The sequence below is a fragment of the Sinocyclocheilus rhinocerous genome, unplaced genomic scaffold (genome assembly GCF_001515625.1).
Source record: "Sinocyclocheilus rhinocerous isolate Xijiao unplaced genomic scaffold, SAMN03320098_v1.1 scaffold730, whole genome shotgun sequence".
Classification (NCBI taxonomy): Eukaryota; Metazoa; Chordata; class Actinopteri; order Cypriniformes; family Cyprinidae; genus Sinocyclocheilus; species Sinocyclocheilus rhinocerous.
Window position 1 is genome coordinate 1,032,921 of NW_015670605.1, and position 22,073 is coordinate 1,054,993.

Here is a 22,073-nt window from a genome sequence, read left to right on the forward strand (position 1 = left end):
CTGAGATCGGCTCGATTTGAGAAAGGGGAAATGATTTAACGAGATAAAAAAAAAAACACTGGGTGGATTTTTATCATTATAGGGTGGTTGTGTACACACACTGCCAACACACATTTCAGTTCAAACAACTTGTAAAAGTGCGTGTAGCATCCGATGACCCCTTTAAACAGTCATATAAATAAAAAGATTTGCGAAAGAAATACAGCACATAATTCACAGAATATGTGGGGGGAAGAGGGCAATCCTTCAGAAATCGTTATGATTTGATGCTCAAGAAACATTTCTTATTACTTTCAATGTTGAAAACTGTCGTGCTGCTTAATATTATTTTAGAAATCGTGTAGGAACATAGAAAGTTCAAAAGAACAGCATTTATTTGAAATACAGCTCTTTTCAGAGCAAGCCGTTTTGTAGCATTTTCCTTTAAATGCAAATGAGGTCTGCTGACCCCGACCCCTCTTCCGAGCCGCTCTCTGAGGGACTGTTTACTTTAGCTGCATTCATCGTGAAACTTGCTAATTAGCACATTATTAGGAAAGGTGATTTGAGAGAAGATTCATTAAAAACCATTATACTCCCTTCTTCTGTAGGTGAAGCTGGATCATGAATGATTCGCGCGAACATAGACGCATTTAGGTAGATCGGGGGGGGGGAAGAGGGCAATCCTTCAGAAATCGTTATGATTTGATGCTCAAGAAACATTTCTTATTACTTTCAATGTTGAAAACAGTCGTGCTGCTTAATATTATTTTAGAAATCGTGTAGGAACATAGAAAGTTCAAAAGAACAGCATTTATTTGAAATAGAAATCTTGTATAATGTACATTATAAATGTCTTTATTGTCACATTTGATCAATTGCTGTATAAAAGTATTATAATATTTTATATTATATTATATCTTCACACATTCTTTCTACCTCAAGACCACCAAAGACCCAAACTACACACTTCATCAATATCAGAGTGCACACCTTTTTATAAAACCTGCAGGTGTAGAAAGAAAGAAATAGAAAACTCGGTCTGTCACACAACTCTACAATATTAATTACATCAGAGCAGCTTGTGAATAATTAAGAATGCCTATTTAACAGCTCTGAATAATTTAGTTCCAGTCAGGGCATGTGTGTATAATGTGATCGATAAGCACAGAGTTTAACCAATGAATCAGCAAAGGTCTCTATAAGACCTCGGTGTGCTTGCGTTTCTATCCACTGCTGAGGCAGTCAATCATAAAGTGTGAATTAAAACGTAATTAATATAGTGCCTGAATAACTGCATATTTCAGCCTTTCACAGACATACTTCCTCTTAAAGTACAACACAAACACTTACAGAAAGACATACAGAAATATCAGACAGATGTCTTCTTGTCAAAGCCTGTGAATCATACAGCAATTTCCGATGTGGACACAGAAACGATATTAGTATTCTATGGAAGTTGTTCTCCCTCACTGAAACATGTTATTGAAGCTATAGCAAAACCCCACGGCACTTTGTGCTAATGTTCGTTCAGACTTGGTTTGCGTGTCCTATGCACAAGCGGCGTGCTAAAGCGTGCGATCGCTGACAGCTTCCTAAATGGTTTGTGGCTGTGGAATGAGGAGAAAGCCAGCTTTTCATGATATCTATTAGTTTATTTAGGAAAGTGTCAGGAGGGATATTGCTGTGTCAAAACAGAACACACACACGCAGGAGGAATGCTACAGACAGAAACCAGATTTACTGGAAAAGTGTCAGGAATGCAACTGCCTCACTTTAAGACGTCCCTCACAGGAGAGACTGACTGCAGAACAGATGTGTTTATAAAAATCAGGAGGAATATCAGAGGCAATGAGGCATGTTACATTGTATTTGCAAATGAGCGATGCTGATAAAATATTAAGGTATGATGTGTTAATTTATATCCGACAGTAAGACAAATGTGTCCTGGAATGTTCTTAACAGGTGGTACTGAAAATTAATCTGATGTAGCAGATTGTCTCTAAAGGAATCATCTTAAATACAGGTTAAGCTCTATGAACAGCACCTGTTGCATTTTGTTGAAATACCAAAGACAATAATTTAGATTCATTCCTCGGTTTGTGAAAAAAAGTTAAGTGTGTCCATTGCTTAAAACAATATAAGAAAGTGAAGAAAACTTTTGTAATCTTTTGAAATCTTTAATGTCACTTTTAATCAAATATAATCAAATAATATTTCACATTATTACTATTTTACTGTATTTTTGATCAAATTAATGCAGCCTTGGTGAGCATAAGAGACTTCTTTCAAAATGATCTTACTGACCCCAAACTATATTTATATCCATATAAATAAATATAAAATACACAAATATAAAAACTAAACATGAATATAAAACCATATATAAACAAAATACAATTATGGTTGGTTGGTTGCTTTACATGTGTCTTCATGTTGGAAGTACAAACATTTTTTGGCGAATATGGAAGACTACAAAAAAAACGCAAATATATAGATTAGATAGATAGATAGATAGATAGTGTCGTCAATCGCTTATGAGAGTCTAAATCAGTGTAGCTCTCAGACACACTGAGTAGGTTCATTAATACATGAGAAAACATTGACATCCTGAGAATAACTTGCAAATTAACTCAGAGCTGCTCCTTTGTACAGACAAGTGTGTGTGTGTGTGTGTGTGTGTGTGTGTGAGCAGGAAAAGGACAATACAATTAATCAGACCGGAGTGTGGCTCTAGTCCCAGAGAAACTGATGTATACACATGGTAAAGGACTTAATTCACAAATAAACAGGGTTATAATTCAGAGAGAGCGGAGGAGAGTGAAAGCAGGCCATAAATATGTATTACATTGGGAGCAATATCACACATGCCAGAGAGCGAATAAAGAGAAAGACTTAGAGAAAGAGGGAGAGAAGATGGGAGGGGGGGAGGAAACTTCAGAGGAACAGACACTGCATATATCATCATAAAATGATCAATCATAAAATTTGCCCTTTCAAACACACACAGAGTGATATTCCACATCCTGTCCTCAAGCTAAAACAGGTAGTTGTCGCATGCTCACAGGAAAGAAGAATCACAAATGAGATCATAAGAAATCTTGTTTCTTTCTCTTAGACAGGAATGAGATGAAACTGAGACGTTTACACACTCTTTCAATGTTAAAATATGAAAATCCATCATAAAAATATGAATTATTACATTTAAAAAATATCAAAATCTTTGGAAGCCCGTTTCCACCACAGAATAAAATATTATAAAAAGGTAACTGGAACTTTTTCTCTCATGATTCTGACTTTTTTTCCCTTGCAGTTCTGAGAAGAAAAGTTAAAACTGCGAGATATAAATAGCAATTGCAAGAAAAAAAGTTGCAGATAAAAAGTCGCAATTATGTTTTTTATTTTTATATATAAAAAAAAAAAAAAACAGAATTGCAAGATGTAAACTCAGAAGAAGTTAATACGAAAAGAAGTCAGAATTGCGAAATTTAAACTTGGAATACTGAGGGGAAAAGTCAGAATTCTGAGTTTATATCCCATTATTCAAACTTTGTTTTTCACAATTCTGAGAATAACTGTGAGATTTTTTTTTAACTCTTTCCTCCCGCTGACATTCCCACGTGCGCCACAGAGATGCGGTGGATATTTCACAGACAAAGACAGGGCTCGACACAGTGGGTGCTTCAGTTGCATTTGCGACTAAAAATAGATGTGTGCAAACTATAAAATATATTTAATAGCATGTGTACAAATAAAGCAAAATCCCTCCGGGTGAGTCTTAAATTTAATGTCATAAAAAGTCTTCAATACATTAAATGGTAAAAAAAATGTCTTGATCATTTTAAGATGTCTTATATTTTGGGCATGGAAAACATAAATTGCGATACAGCCTATTGATTATTAAACTTCAAAACGCTATTATTTCATTTAAAAAAAGAGCGCTGTACGTTGCAGTGTCACAAGGCGTATACAGGCTCACGCTTCAGACTGCTTCAAAGTGATTCTCAATCAATGAATAGCGCACATTTATGCCAAGCGATTGCTTATGAACTCGAGTTGATGAATTATGACAATGTCTACTTTATGACCTTTATATAATATGTTTTAGACGGTTGTAAGAATGCATATTTTATCTCTCATCTGAAGGATCACCCTGTCAATAGTATAGACATTACAAAATAAGAATCCCGGTGTATTTCGGGCTTGTTTATAATTAAAAGCCACACGTAAAGTTGTTGTTGTTTTTTCTGTGCATTATTGGTATTTTGGTTACACAATAAATTGGATTTAATTTAATTACCATTTAATTCATAGTAAACTACAGTAGTTTCGGTTACACTTTACTTGAAGGGGTGTGCATAAGACTGACATGACACCTTCATAATCATGACATGACACATGTCCTGGCTGGGATGCTTCCCCCAAAAGTCAAAGAACATTATGTAAAACAGTGTCCCATTCACTGAAAGAGTCACTATATGACAAAGCAAGGAGAACACTACCATTTATAATTTTGCATAATTTACAATGCATAATAAGAGTATACAATAGTAGCCTTTATAATTAAAATGAATTTCAATGAATAAAAATATTGTTAAAAATCACACATTATTTGTTATTTGTCACATGTAGTAGACTATTTTTGTTCCGTGGGTAATAGGAGGATTTTCCACCCTATTAGTGACCCTATTTCTTAAAGCATGTTCTTGGTTTTAGTGTGAATGATTCATTGGTGAACATTTGTCTTTGTAATCCTTCCAAGTACCACAATCTAGTGAGCACTTTTCACAATCCAATCAATTCCCAATAAAATCAAGTCTTGTCCTACGTTTTTTTTCTCACTGAAAGACTGGCTATTATCAGAATTATCTATAAAATAAAATCCATCAAATTAGAGAAGTAAATGGGTTGTGGATGCCATTTCATGCTCACTGGCAGCAGCTGGAAAGTGGAAGAAAACTGTTTACGTTGGTTTTTGCTGTAGCACCCCTTGTGGCAACGCTTAGAATGCAATGCACATTATAAATTGCATTCTGACACATACTTAAAGGAACACTCCACTATTTTTGAAAATAGGCTCGTTTTCCAACTCCCCTAGAGTTAAACAGTTGAGTTTTACCGTTTTCGAATCCATTCAGCCGATCTCCGGGTCTGGCGGTAGCACTTTTAGCTGTAGCTTAGACCCATGGTACGGCAACTCAACTGTTTAACTCAACTGTAGGGGAGTTGGAAAATTTGCCTATTTTCAAAAATAGTGGAGTGTTCCTTTAAAGTACGCTTCAGGCCTTACTCTCCAGCACTCACACACACACACACACACACACACACACATGTACAATAAAGTGAGATGTGGTAATACAGAAGATTATCAGCTTTTCATAAGTAAATTCAATAACCTCCTCTCTCATTTTACAGCTACAGAGAGTCTGATGAAAGCAATAACAGCTTTTAGTGGCTCATAAGACTTAATGCACAGAGAGATCATCTGGCTATTCATTAGAGAGAGTTTCACTCTGGATTCTGTGTGTGTATGTGTGTCAGCTGCAATCTCATTACACACATCTAATCTAACTATTGCATTCAGCTTCCTACTCTGAGAGCTTTTAAATTACATTATACTCACGTACACACAGAGACGCATCTCAGTGAACACATGCAAATGCATGTAACACAGACAGACAAACATGAAGCTGGGCTGCTCTGAATGCACTAGAGATCTGCTCTCTCTCTCTCTCTCTCTATCTCTCGGTGAAACCTGGTGTTTCTTCGTTTACAGGCATTTTTATGTCACAGTGGTTGATTTTTACTACAACAAGCAGATTTCAGCTGTTTTCTTTTCGTTATATGAAGCTCACATCACAGCCTGTCTTGGATTTAGATCACTTTACTCTTCTCCGAGACCCAGGCTTTCAAATCTTAAAAGACTGAAATAATCCTTAATTTTGTGAAAAGAATTTATCAATTTTTACACAAATTAAAACTGTAATTTCCACCAAAACCAATCATTTTGCACCTAATAAAGTCTAATAAAATAAAATGTTATTTTTAAATGTCATTTTCACCACACAGTGATATCAAACTGGATGTGCTGGATATGGCACTGTAATGGAAATTATTTAAAAAATAACAAAACATTGAGTGTTTCCACTACCATTCAGAAGATTAGGGTTGGTAAAAATGTTTTTAATGTTTTTGAAATAAGTCTCTTCACCGAGGCTGCATTTATTTGATCAGAAATACAGTAAAACAGAAATACTGCAAATATTACTGTAGTTTTTACAGTTAATTATTAAAATTTTAGTTTCCATTTGAATATATTTTAAAAAGTAATTTATTCCTGTGATACAAAGCTGAATTTTCAGTATAATTTCTTCAGTCTTTAGTAAAGTCTTTCAGAAATCAGCCAAATTGGTTCTCAAGAAACATTTATTATTATTATCAATGTTGAAAACAGTTGTGTAGCAGTTTTGTGCAATTTAATGCATGCAAGCTGAATAAAAGTATTAAATTATTTAAAAACTAAAATTTTAGTGATCCCAAACTTTTGATTGGAATAGTGTATACATGTATGTTCACTGTTTGACATTTTTAAATTAAAATAAAGTATTGAAAGTGCAAAAAGTCTAAAGAGCCACACATGCCCAGAGTTTACCGCTGAACTGAGATCAGTCTATAACCTCCCATCCAGCCGGTCATATAATCTACTGACCCGGACCAGATGAAATCTGTCAATGTTTTCAACATTTTCAGCGTTTTGACTGAGGAAAATCTTCAGACATCTTCAAAATGTATTTAAACATGATACAAAGAGTACTGTATTCCATTCAATAAATGAAAGCATAATCAAATTAGCCAAAATACTTAACGAAACATGCAAACAATGAGTATGTGTAGATCTTTGTGAATGACAGGCGCTACAATCTCAAATCCACAAGCTCCCTGTGGAGTTCTGCAGGCACAGTTTCCGCATGGGCCAGTAATGAGACACACTCCAGCTCATCTCATACACACACACACGTTCATATAGAGAAAAGACAGACTCTCTGTCATTCAATTCCTGTGTCACTGAAGCACAAGACATTCAACCCTTCACTGATTGAATCCATCTCTCTCCGGCTACTCTGCCTCTCATTTTTGGGATGTAGCTGCTGAGAAACAATGAAACACTTTTCCATCATCCCTCATTTCTTTTGTATTGTCCCATCATACTGTCCTTCATTTTTCTTTCTTTCTTTGCACGTCCATCTTTTCCCATTTCTCTATGCACTCAAGTTTTATGGTTCTGTACTTCAAATCATGCAGTGAAAATGATCGACATTTTAGTTTCAATAAATGGTCATTTTGGACTGTTATGCAGGAAGTTATGAGTTCAGAAAGTTTCAGTACAGTACTTATTCATAGTGATGAACTCTCATCTCTAGAGATGCACTGAAAGGAATTTCTTAGCAAAACCGAAATTTTTGTTTTCATTGAACAATATTTATTTTAATAATCAATTAACAAATGAGTTTAATAATCAAAACACTCAAATAAAAGCTGAGATGTATTATGCAAACATTTAAATTGCACATATGGCAGTTTTTATTTCAACTTTTTAATTATATAATTATACAACTCCAATAAGTTTTTGAAAAATGGTGGCTGTAATAAAAACTTGCTTTCAAGACATACATTAAATAATAAATGACTATAAAATAATAATAAATCTCTAGTTTTTTTTTTTTACTATCAAACTATGAGCACTGAATGGCTTTCCTGAGGTAAATGTGACATTACATGACATATTTAAAAGATGATTTATCAATGACTTAACACTGTTTATTGTTTAAATTTCATGATAATATGGACAGAGTTTGAAAGCTTAAACTTTGTTTAATTTCAAACGTAAAAAAAAAAAAAAAAAAAAACTCAACACTTATTGTGATTACTGGATAACAGGTGCTCTACAAATAATGTTTTGTTCATGCATCAACTCATAGACTAAAAGATTGATATTGGTTCATCAAAATGAAGATGAAAAAATGAAGAAATCAATATTGTCGAAGTTTGAATCAATGTGATATGTGATTTTGGCTCTCCAAAACTATTTCGGCTAAAACCAATTTTATTTATTTAAAAAAAAAAAAATTCTGTTTTGGACAAACATTTTTGTTAAAAAAAAAATTTCTGTTGTTTTTACAATATTAGTGGTTACAAAAAATGGTTGCCAGAATAATTCTGTAAAATACAGTAAAAAAAAAAAAAATCAGCTTTACAGAACAACCTTTAAATTTTACAGTTTAAAACTGAATAAATAAATACATACATAAAAAAAAGTCCAGCAGCCCTTTCTGTAAATTGTAATTTTTTTTCCATTAGAAATTATAATATTCATTAGAAATGATAAAATGACATTCTTTTTACTTTCAAAAACTGCACATTCAACTGTATTTTACTGTAAAATTATATTAAATGTTCTTCAAGAAACAGCTAAAAACCTCTTCCATCTACACTTGACCCTCTAACACTACCACTTTCTGTTCTATTTCTATTCTAACTACTTTTTTCTTTTTATTTAAAAAAATTGGCCCTCTATCACTAGCGTTCTCTATTCTTTTTCTATTCTTTCTACTTGTTTTCTTTTTATTTATTATAAAAAAAACCTTGCTGCATGTACTGCGTTAGACTAACCGAGACTTGTCACAGCACTTACATGCTGTTGCTCTTTTGTTGATTTTGAATGCTTCTATTGTCCTCATTTCTAAGTCGTTAACATACTGTTAACCAGTTAATGGGTTTTTACTGTAGCATTTTACAATCTTTTACTGTTAAAATTAGAATCATTTTTTACAGTGTGCATCACTGCTAATATAAAAAGATCAAGGAAAATATTACCCATTTAATGGGTGCATTTTATCACAGACAAATAGACACATTCATTGCCATTTAAAGAAAGAGAAAACATGCACACATATAATGATATGAAAAACAGCACATAGCGTTTGCTCATTTCTGCTCTTAATGCAGAAAAGGTACATTAGAGCTGTTACTCCAAGCGTTCATAACAGAAAGGTGACAAAGGTTTATTTTGTGCTCTAACTGCTAATCCGTCTATTGCACAAAGTCTTCCCTATCTTTACAAGAAAGAAAACACGTTGAGCAGCAAATCCAGCGTATGTCTTACAAACTTGTGGGAGTTTTCAGCTAATTCTCACTAAAGAGCGGATTTGAGCGCTGCTCTCGCATGCAAGCCTGCGTGCCGATGCCCCGTAGACAGAATGTGCTTTAAAGCCTTTTTAGCACAGCCTCACTTAAACTAAAGCTTAGGCTTAAATGCAATTGGGTGTCTCATAAGGGTTTAGAGGAAGGGATGCTGAGAGCGTTCGATGTGTGCCTGCGGATGGGCATTGTATCTTTTGGAGGAAATGAGAGAGATAGATGAGAAGCATATTGTCTCGTTCAGGCAGCAGTTAGTGGGAATTTATTGTTGGCAGATTGTGTGCATGTGGATATGAATGTACAGTAGTGTTGATGTTTGTGTTCACACATACAGAGAGGTTGTTGTGTGCGTGTGCAATACAGGCTGTTCTGTTATCTGGCCATTCTGAGATTATCAGAATCACTGCACCCGACTGACCAATTACCAGAAGTAGTAATTCGTTTCCAAAAATCTTCTGACAGCCGATTCTGATCATATTAGTGCTAAATGATTGTGAATGCATCATAAATATTGTATATTTCTCTCAGCCCTACTGCATACTAACAAGGTTTCGGCTGCTCTCAGTGCTTCTGTACTTTTGTTTGACTTCTTTGACCTGAAAGGCCTCCTTTGTTGGCACAGCAATCTAACTGACCTGATAAAAGTCAAACCACTCCAAATATACCTCCATTCTCCTCGCTGACTTCTTTCTAAAAAAAAATAGGTAATACAAGACAGAAGACTAATTAAGGAGTCAAGTGGAAAGAAAGGGAGAGCGGGGGAGAGTGAGTGACTTTCTTGATCTTTAGAAAGACACGCTAAGTTCAGCTTGTTAGAATAGCATACTACTTTTACTATTTCTGTAGATTACGCTATGCAGTGCGCTCAACTTGACCTTCAACTTCAACCTGCAACAGCAGTTCATTTTTAACATCTCCAAGTTCTTACTGAATGTATGTTCAGAATAGCATATCACCATAATCAGGGCTGGACTGGGACAAAAAATCGGCCCTGGCATTTTTTGGTCCAGGCAGCCCACAAATTTAATAAAAAATTTAATAAAAATACTGACTGTTACAAAAGCTTTTTATTTCATATGAATGCTGATCTTTGGTTCTTTCTATTGGATCTTTCTTACTGTTTCTTACTTTTTTTATTTAAATCTAGCTTTATTGGTCCATGGAAACCTCTATGAACACACTTGACTTGACTTGGCTAAAAAAATCGCGGGGGACGAATTTACGTTTCATTAAAAAGTGTTTACGCATACACTCATGGCGCGCAGCCGCGCACACACATTAGGATAGGTTAGATTCCTGCCTCCGTTGCGAGTCCCTATCGAGCACTTTACCAATTCAACTACTCTCTTCTTCTCCTTCTGCCTTGCTCTTTGGCCCGCATCACTCACCGCAGAGCAAGCCTGTTCTTGATAAATCTCCTGTGAAAACGTGGGAAAAGCCGACGAGGAAGAAGTTGGGGTGATGTGATCTTTATATAGGCGGAGCAAAATACTTCATCGCTCCGTCTATAGCGCATTGTGATTGGATGTTTACGCTGTCAATACAGGAGACAAACCAATGGGCCACTGGCTGCTCGCTGTCCCTGCGTGATGGTTTTCTGCAAAAAAATTTAAAAAACATTCTGTCGGCCCCTTAAGTGCGTCGGCCCACCGGGAAAATGCCTGGTATGCCCGATTACCAATCCAGCCCTGACCATAATGCTCATCCTGTAGTATGCACATTGTGTGCATTATGCTAATTTTCTGCATGCACTATAAGATGACTGAAGACAATTGCTAAATGTGCAGTGCACACTGCATGTCGTACTGTACCCCACAATTCAATGCACTCTTGATCTCCCTTATCCAGTGTGGTGAAATAATTGCATGTAATATCAGCTGCAATTTTTAGGAAAGGAATATTTAGGGTTCAGTACAAGTCATGCTCAACCATCAGCATTTTTGGAATAAAAGTGATTATCACAAAAAAAATGAAATTAAAAAAAGAAGGCCAATCTGTAAATGTTAAAATACTCACTGTTTCAATAGTTTAGCCAAAAGACATATGTGACCCCGGACCACAAAACCAGTCATAAGGGTCAATTTTTCGAAATTGAGATTTATACATTATCTGAAAGCTGAATAAATAAGCTTCCCATTGATGTATGGTTTGTTAGGATAGGTCAATATTAGGCAGAGATATTAGAGATACTATTAGAGATACTATTTGAAAATCTGGAATCTGAGGGTGCAAAAAAATCTAATTATTGAGAAAATCGCCTTTAAAGTTGTCCAAATTAAGTTTTTAGCAATGCATATTACTAATCAAAAATTCAGTTTTAATATGTCTACAGTAGGAAATTTACAAAATATCTTCATGGAACATGAATGATCTTTACTTAATATCCTAATGATGTTTGACATAAAAGAAAAATCTATCATTTTGACCCATACAATGTATTTTTGGCTATTGCTACAAATATAAATGATTTTAGCAAATGGCTGCAATATAACAAAGAGTGAAAAATTTAAGGGGGTCTGAATACTTTCCGTACCCACTGTATGTGTTTTATGGCAACTCTCTTTTACTTATTTGCAGTACTTATTTGAAAATTATACCACTAATGATATTGACCGAGGTTAACTTTTTTTTAACCTAGAATATTTCGATTAACTGTCATTTAAATAATATCTAAATGCCAAAAATATTGTTGGTACAAATATATGCTTCATTTTCTTATTTTCCAGACAAAACAGGTTTAACAGATTCATTATCATCATCACATGGAAGACAGATGACAGAATGAACTTTTAGCAGATATATGCCTTTAAAATTTACTGTCTTTTTCTTCCAAGAATATTGACCAAAATAGCGATGACTTATTCTGCACCACAACCATTTTTGTCCAATCAAACACTCACTTAAATGAGAATGACCCTCCTCCTAATATAAATGACTAGCAAGTAGTTAATAATGTTTCATGGCCTGCAGGCTAAAGAAACAGCAACAACAAAAAAGGCCATCAAGGCGTCTGACCCAAACTTACCGTTTCAACTGTACATACATCAACTCAGGACAGAAAACTGTACCTTTGCATCTTTAAGGTACTAAAATGTGCCCGTTATGGTTAAAAATGGTACAAAGGAGCACCTTTTGAAAAGTTACCGCTCCAGTGACAGATTTTGTACCTTTTTTCTGAGAGTGTACTGTATATGTCAATAATATCTAGTTTACTTGCTACTACGTGCCTCAAACTAAACTCAAAGATCTGATCTTCAGTGACCGGTTCTTCCTCATAAGCACTCATTGCATCAACCCTAAACCTTGTAAACACGACTTTTTGCTCCTGGAAGTCAGTCAGATGAAAGTGCAGTTTAAGTGCAGTCTGCATCAAATGGCCAGCGAAGAGACTGAGCGGCCTGTGAGGCTGAGACGTGTGATAACTTGTGGAAACATACAACGAACAGAGCATGTGGTAAGCGGCAGAGCTGTATTCATTATTCCCAGCAAAAATGATTAGTGCAGGCCAGATGTGTGTGTACATTTCCTTTTGCGTAAAGGCATGAGGTTTTCATTTAGTGCAGATCACTCTGTCTCAGAATGGAGTTAATGATCAGAGACTTTCCCAGGATTTACACTGTTGATCTGCTGCTTCATCATGGAGAGTTTCTCAGAGAGAATCTGTGTCGTGTTGCATCCCTTGAGCCCAAAGCAGGTGCAGGAGTGTCTCTCTCTCTCACACACACACACACAGCCACAAGCTTGGCACGCAGGCAGGCATTAATTTTCTCTCGTTCATCAAGCACAAATCACAGCAAACAATGCCTAATCAATGAGTAGGCCTTGTTGACAAACGTCTGCAGTAAGACACGAGTGAACAAAGAGCTCAAACAGAACAAACAGGAGGAGGAAAGAGTGAAACAATCATTCACCCAGTGAAATCAGGCACACCTGCGTTCTCCTCTAAAGGACAAGTGTACACATTTGCAAGGCCATTGCTAATGGGGTGAGCGTGAGAATGATTCTAGGGGTCCATAGGGGACCCCACAAATTTTCCAGTAGGATTCAGTGTAGCAATTCAATGTTCAATGTACTTTTTACATCCCAACAAAAATAACTACTTCATATTCCATCCTCTATGTAATGCGAGTTTTAAAGGAACAGTGCACCCAAAAATTAAACTTCTGTTATTATTTATTCCCCCTCTTGAATATATATAATGACAGTCTTTTTTAAAAGAAATTAGCACTTTTATTCAGCAAGGATGCATTATATTGATCAAAAGTGACAGTAAAGACATTTACCCCCGGTTTCACTGACAAGGCTTAAGCCTAGTCCCAGACTAAAGTGTAAGTCTGAGCTGTTTTAACTGAAAGAAACTTGCACTGACTGAAGTGACTAAAATATATCAGTGCCTCTGTTTTGTCTCAAAATGCACACTAGTAATGTTTTTTTTCTAAGGCACATTAAATAAATTTACTTAAATGTCCTAATTGAACTATTGCCTAGTCCTAGCTTAGTCTAAGCCCTGTCTGTGAAACCAGGCCTTATAATGTTACAAATTATTTCTATTACAAATAAATGCTGTTCTTTTGAACTTTCTATTCATTGCAGAATCCTGGGGGGAAAAATGTATCACAGTTTCCACAAAAATATTAAGAAGCACATGATATGATAATAATAAGAAATGTTTCTTAAGCAGCAAATCAGCATATTAGAATGATTTCTGAAGGATCATGTGACACTGAAGACTGGAGTAATGATGCTGAAAATTCAGCTTTGCATTACAGGAATAAAAAAAAACATCTTACCGACCCCAAAGTTTTGAACGATAATGTTCAGTCAGGGTTCCCAGAATTCGAAGCTACATACTTGTACACCGATACATAAGTACACAACTAATAAACTGGGTGAACATAAACCAATAAAACAGAGAGCTATATGTTTTTAAGAGTAAACAAGGATAATCAACAACAAAAAACTTCAATGGATAGTGAAAAGTGGGCTCTATTTAGAAGAGTTCATAAATTGTGCCAAACTACTCCCCCTGAGGATATGTGTGAGTCACACCATGGAGAGCATCTACTCATGCTTTTCTGAGAGCGCCGCATGCTCAAACGCTGAGCGACGGTGACGTGGCCTGTCCTGCGTTTGTCCTCAGTGCTCATGAAACACTTGTTGAGCTCTGATCAGAGATGTATTAATCAGTGTGTAAGAGGCAAATGAGAGTTAGACCGAGTCAGAGATGAGTAAGGAAACACACAACACTGAAGTGGAAGGATTGCTCACAGAATAAACGGCACAATCCATGTCTGTACAGTATGCTTTGGTGTGATTTTATAAAGCATTATACAGACACAAATCTCATAAATCAACAAAAATTTGTATTTTTGCACTTGTCCCACCTTAGAGGTCTTAACCTTCTTGACCATATCATTTAAAATTAAAATCATACGAAAGAATCATAACTTTGACATTATCTATTGAAAATTGCTAATCAATTCACCTTAGCAGAATTAATTATTAAAGAATTATTCATTCATTAATATATTTTAAAAATGCACAAATTATTTACTATTATTTACTAAGAAATATGAATCCTTATTTACTCATTTTAATGACCAAAAATGTTTTATAACATAACTGTGTCCCACATTTTGTGCATGGATTAAGTAAATAAACTAATGCTATTTTCTATGCACTGAAGACTGGAATGACTGCTAAAAATTCAACTTTGTCATCAATGGAATAAATTACATTTGATGACATTTAATTACAAAGCAGTTATTTTAAATTGTAATAATGTTTCACAGTTTTACTGGTGAGCATAAGAGACATCTTTCATAAACATTTTTTGTTACTTATGTTTATTTAATGTGTATTGCTAGAAAAAAAATCAGGGTTTTAAACTATATGGACAACCCTAAAAATCGCAAACCTCTTAGAAACTAAACAGAAAATAACGTGTTTATATAAGATAAATAATTGTTTAAATAATAAATTAAATAATATTTACTTTGACCTCCTGAGACTGACAATCCACATTTTCTGATGGTTAACCACCTATTTTCGCTGATAATTTGTTGAACGAAAGCAACATATAGTAAGAGTATACAGCTATAAAATCAACTGGTTATGGAGGAATATGATGAGAAATCTTTGCGTTCATACCAAGGTTATTTTCGTAAACAAAAACTGAAACTAAGACTAAAACTATTGGTCAAAAAACGTTTTCGTAAACTGAAATAAAATTAAAATGTCAAAATAAATGAAAAACTAAAACTAAACGAAACTAACAACAGTAACTGAAAAACTAACTAAAATAAAATAATAATTAGCAAAAATAAATAATCGTGTTCGTGATTTAATAAGCTCTCATTCTGTGCCAGAAAATCTGACCTGTGGTTGTTTAGGGAAATACCTGTAGATGGCGCTTCACTGTACAAAACGCATCCAAAATGAGAGAACGCGGCAGTGCGCTGTGTTTTCACCGCTTGTCGTGTCTAGGGATGGGCGTATCGATCCGAAGTATCGATATATCGATACTGATGCGAGTATCGATACTCAAACAAAAAATATCGATACTAAGGTGTTTTTTTTTTTACCAGTATCGAATCGGTATCGATATCGACGATACTGCCTTGAAAAATATCGGTATCGTATCGAAAACAAAATAAGTGGTATCGCCCATCCCTAGTCGTGTCCTGTGTAAAAGGGGCTTTATGGGATTGATTGCGTTGCTCATATGAAGCGCATGCGCGCTGGAGCGGCTCGTCGAAGTAAAGTGCAAGCATCATTTAAATCACCATATCGCATTTAGTTTTGAGTAGTATGAAGTTTCAAAGCATTTTAGTTTGTTTCTTCTTATTGTGTACGTTCATAGAGGGAGAGACGGGACATAGTGTGCACCGGTGGCTCGTCTGTGCAAAAGATCCAACAAATTAATCATACTGAAATCTCTGACTTTGGATTCAGTCTGAGCACACTTGCAGGTATCAAAAGAAACAGTAAACAAAATAAATAATAATCTTAATGCTCCTGTAAAAAAGATTAATTAATTAATTAATTAAAAAAAGGAAAATATTCATTAGGAAAAAAATAATATCTATAGATTATTTAATATATTATATAATTTTTGGTAAAACAAAGGGGGGGGGGGTATGTTTTCATGTGATATGTTTTTTATTCACCTAAATAATAAACATAACACAAACAAAAAACATGCGTTTTTGAGTGATCTCACACCCCTACAGCCCCAAATCACACAAACACACACACACACACACACGCCCCAGTTCTGCTGTGTAATGATGCTAAAGCATTAATAATGCAGAGCTGTTTGGAGGAGGTGCTGTTTATTCTGCATGGAGAACGAGAGGGAACGAGAAAGAAAAGAGTGAGCTGTACAGAGAAGTTTAGGTAAAGAATCACTGATCGAGGTGAGGAACGCTTGAGCTGAAGGCAAGCAACGTCTGAACACTGACAGACAACAGCAAGAACAAACAGATTCTAGATGAATGATGCTGCTCTGAAAGGCTGAGGGACACACAGACAGGAAAGAGAAAAGGAGAATCTGTGGGCCGACAACTCTATCTTCCTGCAACCACGCAACACGCTCGATTCCAAAAAGTTACGCTGCCTCCGTCAGGCAAAGCGAGCTGCTCGTGTGAAGCATTCCCTGTACATATGTCAGTCCTGTGGGTTGTCATTACCTCATCATGATCTCATCGTAGCCTCCTCTGGCCGTGTACGGGCCGTCAGGTGCTTGGAGCTACTGAAAGCATGTGACCGCATTGTAAACACATGCAAGGGGGTCCGGGTTTGGCTGCTAAACTTTGTGAATAGGCCCCTGCTGGTAGATGCCACAACTACACATGCAAAAAAGCATATTTTTCTACTGATGACCATTCGAAATTGTCAAAACTCAAAATTTGAGTTTTGACTAAACAAAATAAAAGCAAATAACATACAGAATTATTACTGAAAACTTAACCAAGCCAGGAACAAGGCAAGCAAAGATAAGAGCTACAGGTCACATAGGCTACTTCTGGAAGAGCTGTGCTTGGAGATGAAGGGCAATGCAAACCGCTCTCTTCAGGTGTATTACAGCTAACAAATTTATATGTACATCAACAAAGAGAGAAATGTGGGTTAAATGCACCTGATGATGTCAGGATTTGGCATAAGCAACTACTGTAGAATGGAAACTGTGCCAAACATGAAGAGGGGATGTTTGTTATGCTAATGGAGGTGCTAATGCTAATGGAATACAGGTCAAGTTAATCAAGTCTGTAAATCACGTGAAAGTAGTTTAGACAAAACCGATCAGACAGTCTGATGTGCTGCTGCTACTTTGTTTAGTGAAAATTAAGTCTAGTCACCCAGGATTTTATCTTGAGTCCATATGATCTCATTGCAAGACTCATACCCACATAAACATTTAACCATATAATACAGTTTTATTATTATTGTATTTAATCTGCCTTGGCAATGTAAAACCAGCCATTCCAGAAATATGAGCATAAACTACTTTGAAATACAGTTTGGGGTCAGTAAAATATTTTAATGTTTGTTAAAGAAGTCTCTTGTGCTCAACAAGGTTGCATTAATTTGAATAAAAATACAGTAAAAAGAGTAATTTTGTCAAATTTAAAAGAACTGTTTTCTGTTTGAATATATTGTAAAATGTATCATTACTCCAGTGTCACATGATCCTTCAGAAATAATTATAATATGCTGATTTGCTGCTCAAAAAACTTTTATTATTATTATTATTATCAATGTTGAAAACAGTTGCGCTGCTTCATATTTTTGTGGAAATCGTGATACATTTTAAGAGGAAACTTCAAAAGAACAGCATTTATTTGAAATAGAAATCTTTTGTAACATTATGAATGTCTTTAATGTCTCTTTTGATCAATTTAATGTATCCTTGCTGAAAAAAAGTATTCTTTTTAAAATGAAAGATCTTACTGACCCCAAACTTTTGAACAGGACTGTATGTTATGGGATTATAACATGTAGGTCAAAGGCTGTGGTAAAGCAGGAGGTGATGGATGACAGACTGAATGGAAAGGCAAGGAATCCTATGCATGACAGACTCCAGTTTCAATTTCTGGAGTTTTCTGATAAACGGGGACAAACAGCAGTCATCTTCATCTCAAACCCTTTCTTCCAGTCCATACACAAACTACTGGGTAAAGCTAAGAGATGGAAATATGTTTCTCAGAGATGATGCCCATGGTCAGGTGAATGTTACGCTTACACCATATACTTGTCTATATACTTCTGTCTCTCTTCATGACCTTTCCACCAAATCACTTCCCGAACAAATATCTGCCAGTATCTCACTGCCTGAAACTGATGTTTTTTTCCCTCAACCACAGAAAAGACATACACACCTCAAACACATGTAAGAGATGAATGAGAGGAGCTGTGTTGTATTATTGAACACAAGAGCTGGTCTTGAGAATTCGGTTCTGTCTCTTCAGAGAATTCTAGGGATGTAACGGTTCACTTAACTCATGATTCGATTCGATTCACGATTTTGATTTCACGATTCGATTCGATTCGATTCACGGTTTTTTGGTTTTTTTTTACAAAATGAGATTTAAGACAAATTATAAATTAAATGTGTCCTTTCATTATTGCTTGGACAAAATGCTGCACGTTTCTTTGTGAAATTGAAATATAACACTATAATAATATACTAATATAGAATTCTGTTTTTATATTGAATTATGCTGTACCAGACATCTGCACTTTTGGACAGCACTCTCATAACCTTAGTGTGGTGAGAAAGAAAGAAATTAAAGAAAAGAAAGAGTGTTGAAAATGACACTGTAAACAATTATACACTAAAAATAAAGCCTCTTTGTGTAGAATTTGCATATAGTTGTGACTGGTTACAGATTGCCGTAAATGAAAGTTAGGCAATTATTTTTTACGACTGATCATTGCTGACATTTTCAAATACTCAAGTACTAGTTCTGATCTCTAATCAATTCACACTGTATGCCTTTGTCTTTGCAAATGCTTTTAAAACGCTTCCTTGTTTGACTAAGCCGTGTTCAAGCGTGTTTGATGTGATCAGCACTAGCACTTGAGTAGGGCTGTAGCTATCGATTATTTTAGTAATCGAGTATTCTACCGATTATTCCATCGATTAATCGAGTAATCGGATAAGAAATTATTTTTCTTTATTAAAGAGCACTACTAAATATACAAGATATAAGATAGATCTCTTAAAATAAACAACTCATTTGTTTTCTTTTTAGAAAAATTAACATTTTTATTGCTGAAATTGCATACATTAATAACCATGAAAACTAAACCCATTTAATTGCCAAATTACATTCAAAATGCAAATACAAATATATCAATAAAATAAATAAATAAAAAACAAAAATCAATTTCACATTACTTTAAAAAAGGTAAACATTCAAGTTTCAGCCTAACTAAAGCTCAAGCATGACATAAGCCTTTACTGTCTTCTTGGAAGTCTTTGTGGCTTTTGTGAGAGGCAAAACTCAGTGGACAGGAAGGTAGCTTGGAACAAGAACAAGAGTCTATACACAATTTTTAAACACATTTTTCTGCAACATGAAATTAGAGTTATTTGGAGAATAAACCCTCTTAAATGTCTCTTTACGTACTGGTGTGTGTGTTTGTTGTGTGTGTGTAAAAATTGTTTTTGAAATCCTTCATATTCTGTGTGCGGGTCAGTTCACAGCAGTGATAGAAATTAATCTGTTCCAATAAGTCAAATTAAAAACCGCCAGTAGGTGGCAGCAAGTCACTGTTATGAAGTGATTCATTCAAGCGATTGAACCGAATAATTTAAACAGGTGATTCATTCAGGAACGAAACGCCGTCATGTTGCTCAGAGACGCAAAACAGCTCTGTGACTGTGTTTGGATTTTGTTTTTGTTTTTTTGGCAAAATAAAGCAAAAACAGGCAATATAGTGTCTAAAACGTAAGTCTCTTAATATTACCTTCTTGTTTATTGAACTGTTGAATAAAATTACATTTGTAATCATGCTGATTTTAGAGGTGAAAACTGGCACACTTCGTGTGATATTGACTAACGTTCTTTCTGTGGTATTTTTATGCACAATGGCGTTTAGTCTTTCACAAAACATAGCTAACGTAGGGACATCATAACTAGCCACCATATTGATTTACGATCTTAAATATGTCCAGCACTTTTTTTTACAGTCTATGGTCCAGCGTTTATCGAGTTGTGCGTCAGTTATAATGTTCCGTGGGGAAACACGGTGTTCCGTGTGTAGTTACAGTAAATGGACTAAACGAAGCCTCGAGGCAAATAATTTGCCTCTATGATTTTTTGTATTCGAGTTACTCAAGCTATTCGAGGAATCGTTTCAGCCCTACACTTGAGTATTTGAAAGTGACAAATAAAATAAAAATAAACCAGGATATAACCCACACTTATCAGAAAAATTGCAAATATTGCCGTTTTAAACTGCTGTGGTTCTCAAACCTTTTTGGTTACTCTACCCCTTTAAACCTTTTTTAAAAATCTGGCATAGACACGCTTTGTGTTGCTGTTGAAGTGAAGTGGCGTTCTTCTATGACGGACTTGATGAGACAGTGCAAAGTCAACGGTCTAAAGAAGAAAGATTCGGAGGAATTGGCATTCGGTGCGACTTTATAGAAAGCAGAGATCCAGCCACCATTCACATGCTTGAATGCTGCCGCCACATCTATTTCCCCACAGTATCTATGAGCCCTACACTTTGAGAACCACTGCCTCAAAGTGATAATATTCATACTTTAAGCACTAATACGTACCCTTTAAGGAACTCATTTGCATCCTTTAGGGGTAGATAAGGTACAACGGTGTACCTTTGAGGGTACTGCCCCTATAAAAGTAGTTGCACCCCTAAAGTTACCATTTTTACTATTTTCTCTGACAGTGCAGAATAGTATGAAATGCCCTTAGTCTTTTTGGATAGTCTTTGATGGTATTTTCGTCCCCCTGCCCAGATTCTCATGCATTAGTCAAAGCATGCCAACTGTTCACTCTCACAAACTCTTTGTCATGTCCGCCTGTGGACACGCACACATCACCTTCTGTCCATTCACACTGCACACAACCCACACTGCTTTGTGTCTAAGCCCACCATTCACCGCTGACCTATATCCAGACGTAAACCAGGTGAAAAAATATGCTCTGAGTTGCTTTCAGTGTCATAAAATTCAGCTTCAGGGCAGATCTCCATCGATCCCCGGGAGAATCCCCTTCGCTGACACATACAAGCCATGGGCCGCTAAAGCTAAAATAAAACTGCAGTCGCCATAGGGCAAACATACTGACCCACAGGTTAATAGAATTTTAGCAGGGTGACAAACACACACACACACACACATCAAAAACTACACAGTGAATAAGCAAAAGCAGAGACAGTGACAGAGGCAGAGAACTGTAGAGAAACACAGTACAGATGGGAAGAGGAAGATGAAAAGAGTGACAAAGCAGAGACGAGGGAAACAGTGCATGACAGGCCATGAGAAAAAAAGCGAGTGAGAGAGATAGTCTGATGAGATAGTAATGAAATCAATCAGCTGCATGGAGAAACATAGACTTATTCAATGAGAAGAAAGAGCGAGAGGAGGGACATAAGCACATTTGTGCAGGATAGAGAGAGATACGGGATAGAGGGCGAATCTTCTGAGAGGTGGAACATAGACAAATTTAAACTGAATATTCAGGTCATATTTCATCCCAAAAATTAAAAGAAAAAAATATGATTTGCTAAAAGAAAATATGAAATGCAGTTCACAATCATAAAAAATTGCCCAATTATTTAGGGCAGGGTTTTTTAAGTTGGCTGAAAAGGAAAGTTATAAACAGGTTATTTATGCACCATAAGAATAGAAACATTATATAATA

At 35.6% G+C, this 22,073-nt stretch overlaps 1 protein-coding gene and 1 long non-coding RNA gene across 2 annotated transcripts in view; both read right to left on the reverse strand.

The window, feature by feature from the left end:
- LOC107734262 (MAM domain-containing glycosylphosphatidylinositol anchor protein 1-like) overlaps nt 1–22,073 on the reverse strand; it is a 71,960-nt gene that overhangs the window by 47,020 nt on the left and 2,867 nt on the right. The gene's annotated exons all lie outside the window — the stretch shown is intronic.
- LOC107734299 (uncharacterized) lies at nt 10,388–21,634 on the reverse strand. The gene is made up of 3 exons (XR_001639081.1): nt 21,623–21,634; nt 20,925–20,926; nt 10,388–10,539 (listed from the first exon to the last, which is right to left on the reverse strand). It is a non-coding gene; the product is annotated as an uncharacterized LOC107734299 (long non-coding RNA).